This window comes from Antrostomus carolinensis, unplaced genomic scaffold (genome assembly GCF_000700745.2).
Source record: "Antrostomus carolinensis isolate BGI_N321 unplaced genomic scaffold, ASM70074v2 scaffold8390, whole genome shotgun sequence".
Taxonomy (NCBI): domain Eukaryota; kingdom Metazoa; phylum Chordata; class Aves; order Caprimulgiformes; family Caprimulgidae; genus Antrostomus; species Antrostomus carolinensis.
Genome location: NW_010289009.1, coordinates 1 through 4,436, shown reverse-complemented (window position 1 = coordinate 4,436; position 4,436 = coordinate 1).

The window sequence follows — 4,436 nt, the reverse complement described above, 5'->3', positions numbered from 1 at the left end:
CAAGGTATATTTGGGGGTGTAAATGCCAAAAAAAAAGTGCCTCTGCAGGGTTTGTATTAAAAGCACTGGGGGTGACAACTTAGAATGAAAGTCCAGCCTTTCAACTGGCAAGAAACAAGCCAGTGCTTCAGCTATTAATCCCTCCCACTGCCCAAAACAAAACAGATTTCCAAAGCAACAGAAAAGGAAAATAAATTTTAAATAAACAACTTTATTTAAAACTGCTCTCATTTTCATCCCTCGTGGATGGAAGCATGGGCTGCACACTTCTTGCTGCACAGAGAAGGACACTAAAAAGTAACATAATCCTGATATTTAAAACCAAGCTTTTCTTGCCAATATTCTGAGACTCGATCGCTATTGCCAAGCTGATTAAGTGAACATGCAGATCATCAAATATTGGCTCTACTTCAAGCTCCCCATCCACTGCCTTCACTAGGTCTCCTCAGGGAAACCTCACCACTTTCAGTGCCCACCTCAGCTTAAACCATGCAGAAGCCAACCCATTCCACCAGCAAAGCCAGTCACCCTGACAGCCCAGGAGCTCTAAACCCCAGCTGCAATGAATGAAGAAGTATGTACATACCTATGACTTACTTAGACTAACAAGCGTGGTCAGGGCCTTATCTCAGGAGAGACTGAAGAAGAAAGCATGGATATAAATCAAAAGCAGCTTCTGATTTGGGGAGACACAGAAAACTGATCCAGCTGTTCTCCTGATTTTATGGGCTTTTCCCATCCTTGCCCTGAGGGATGAAGATGCTCTTTGACCAGGTCCACAGATGCCCAGAGTCCCCGGTCAAAGAGCATCTGCAGCCACTGAGCTCAAAAGTTCAGCAGCTCCTCCCCAAGATATTTCTAACAGTCAGAGTTGGGAAATGCAAGTGAAAGCTCAGCCACGCTGCTGATCTTCCAAGTCAGTGAGTCAGGGAAACTCCCTCCCATGTTATTTCATGCTATCAAAAGCAGACGACGCACACAAGGATGTGCGGGTAGGACACGCAGAGCTGTGCTTTACCAAATGATCTGTCTCTTTAAAGGAGGAGCTGTGCATCTCCCAGAGGTAGGAAACCAGGAGCCAACAGAAGGGAGTCATGTGTTAAGTAATCCTTGAACAAAATAACCTCAAAATGTTAAAACACGGAACTCACATAGGGAACAAGCAGCCCAATGAAAAACCCTTTGCAGAGGTGATGCAGAAGCTACTAAAAGTGAATTAAATCCCTGTTAAGACAGTAAGGATCCCACGGGAGTTTTTGGCCCAAAGCAGTTCACAAGTTGGATGCAGAGGTCCCTGCTGACACCCAAAACACAGCTGTGTCTGGGCTGGTGCATGCTGAAAACCATACAGTGACATAAGGCTGAAGAAATGAAAACCCATCTACTTGGCTTGCAGGTGGCAGGGAAGTCGAGAGGCAGCACGGCCAACAGCTCACCGCATTTCACTCCTGGCTGAAGCCTGAATTAGGGGCAGGGTTTGCTCCCCTCCTGTTGACAGAGCCTGGGCTGCCAGGAGGGATGGAGAAAGCCTGAGCCCAGCTGCCCTCAACTTCCCCATTTCAGCAGGTGTTTGGAGCAATATTAAGAAATCTGATTATTTTTTTTTCCAAATAAAGAGAATTCTCCTTTGCTAGTGCTAAAGAAAGCCTGAGATGGGGTAAGGCCAATTCAAATCACATCATGAAAACACCCCGTCTTACAGGAAAGGCAAAGTGAGCAACAGCCCCAGGGAGGTCACAGTACACAAACAGAGCTTCCCCTGCAAAAAACACGCGTGCTTCTGCTCTCCTGCTTCAGCAGAGCCTGGTCCTCCAGCCAGAAGGGCCGAGGGTGTTTGCAGGGGCCATCACTGGTGGAGCACCAGTGAGACCTCAGCCGCACCCCTCTCCTTCCTTAAAAATGACCTCCAGTTTCGATCCAGCCTCCAATTTTAACCATCAGCTCCATAAACTTGGCCTGCATGCTGGGTCCCCTTCCTTTACCCCCACAAACGCTATCTCCAGGTACAGAGACATCAACTCACGGTCAGGAACTGCTCCAAATATAACTGAAGCTTCTGCACTGGAGTGATGAAAGAGAATCCAACCTCAGAGCAAGAAATGGCTTGATGCTGCTGCTGACAACAACAGGGAAACGCTGCTTGCTCGCCTAAGGCTTTCTCAGCCCCTCCATGCCAGCAAGGGTAGGAACTTCTCTTGATCCAAGTCAGCAAACGTGACTCACAGCAGAGGGAGGGAGCCACGCTGCTGACTCAGGGGAAATTCTTCATTTAAAATAAAACCAAACCCTAGTTACTTTCCAAAACAGAATCACATAGGTAGCTAATACCAAAAAAAAACCCAAAACACAAAAAAACCCCCCACATCTGCAGTGTGTCTCCCTCTGCTCTGCAGGAGACACCTAGAAACGGTCACTTGAACCCCGTCCTCTACCTGGAGGAGTCTCTCAATCCTTCTTAGCACGCTAAAGAGGTTGGACTGAGGATGCCAAGGTTGTGGAGGGACTTCCGCCAGATCTCCAAGGACATTCCTGTGCCAGCTGTCAGTTCCTCCTGCAGATCCCGAAGGTGCTGTGTAACCCGCTGCTGTGCAGAGCCTGCTCCTGCCTCACCATCCCCAGGTCTCCCAGACAACCAGCAGCCCCTTCCCCAGTTCCCCCGCCTGCTCCTCCAGCACTGCTGGGAAATGGGATTAAAAGAAAAGCAGGCTTCGTGTAATTCATCTGCAGCCACGGGGAGTGGCTGACAGGCAGAGGAAGCCAGAAGAGCTCTGCCAGCCCAGAGGGTCAGTCTTGCAGCGTCCAGGCGAGGAGAGCTGAGCTGGCTGGCTGGGAAACCGAAACGCAGGGCTGTGTGCATGGGTACTAAAAGCCTGTACCCCTACTGAAACCGGGGGGCACAACCACAACAGGCTCCCCCAGCAAACGCAGCCCAGATCTGCTGCTCCCCAGGGCACCCTAGCAAAGGACAAAGGAAGAAAATAGGGATTAAAGGTGGTTTTTAGCCTTCCCTCCAGTAAGGCAAATAGTTTAGCCTGCTTGTCCTGGCAAAGCCTCTCACAAGCCGATGACCACAACCTGTGGACCCAGGAGACCATCCATCGGGCTTCAATCTGCAGAGGACCTGCCTGTGACAAGCACATCGGCAGCCAGAGGCAGTGACAGGCAGAGCAGACCCCCAGGCAACCCACCTCCCCAGGACCAGTCACTCACCTTCCTCCATCGCTCCCAGCACAGGTTCCCCTCAAGGACTCTCTCCTCTGGCCCTGCTGTCCCTGGGACCCTCGCTGGTGCTGGTGCTGAAGGCGGCAGCTCTTTGCCAACCTTCCCACCGTGCCTCGATGGACATCGGTGTTACAGCCCCCGCTCCCCAGTGCATTTCAGACACGGTGCTTAGGAGGAGAGACAACAAAAGCCACCATGAGATCCTGATTTTCCTCTCATGCCCTGGCAGAAGGAGGGACTGCAGCAAAATAACTTCTGCTCCCGTGTTTCCTGTGATCCACTGGGCGATGGATCCAGTGACCTCTATCCTGTCACTGTTGGTCATGGCCACAATCTATAGTGAAATGGCACCTCACTGGAAATTAAAATGCTAAACCATTTGCACACAGAACAAGGAGGCTGTGCGAGGCCCACGCCAGGATCCTCCCCAGCACACCAGTGACAGCCAGGAGAACAAACAGCCCCCCTCGCCTGCCAGCACCACAGGGAACGATATTCTCCTCATCCCCGGGGGAGTGCTGGGGGTGGCACCACGTCAGCCCTGTTAGTCACACGATGGTGGAGTCTGGTAGTGCAGGATCTGCACTTGAAAAGGCAAGAAAATGGCACAAAGATGATTCTGGAAAGAAAAAGAAGTGAATGCAGACAATTCCTTCCATCCTTCCAAACCTGCAGGGTCTGAAAAGTCTGCTAAAGAGGGAGAAGAGTTTGAACCGTGCAAATCAAAAGATGCCCCAAATTTACACTATAGCTTTAAAAGCACTGGGAGCATTTTCCTGGCTGACACTGCTATCAGGAACAGAGTGGATGGCTGAGCCCCTCAGATAAGGAATGCTTCTCTCCCCTATCACGTTTCAGCTGCTCCTTCCTCCCCAGCCAACACTCCCATTTCCATCCAACATCCACCCTGCCATCCTCAGCACCGGGGCAAAACCAAAGCACAAAGAAAATGCTGAAGACATGCAAAAATCTAAGGCAAACAGGACTCATCATCAAAACACCTCCAGGGAACAACCTCTGCTGCTTTTATACGTGGTAACAGGAAAACCCGTGCCTGAAGCAGAAACGCCGACCACGCAGGCGAAGGCACCGCAGCGCGTCCTCGCTGCCAGCCACGCGCAGGGCCTCGCCTTCGGGGAGAAGGAGAAGCTGGAGGTTTCATTTCAGCACCTAGAAGGGGCGATGCAGCCGCCTGCCAGGAGGGTCAGGGGACA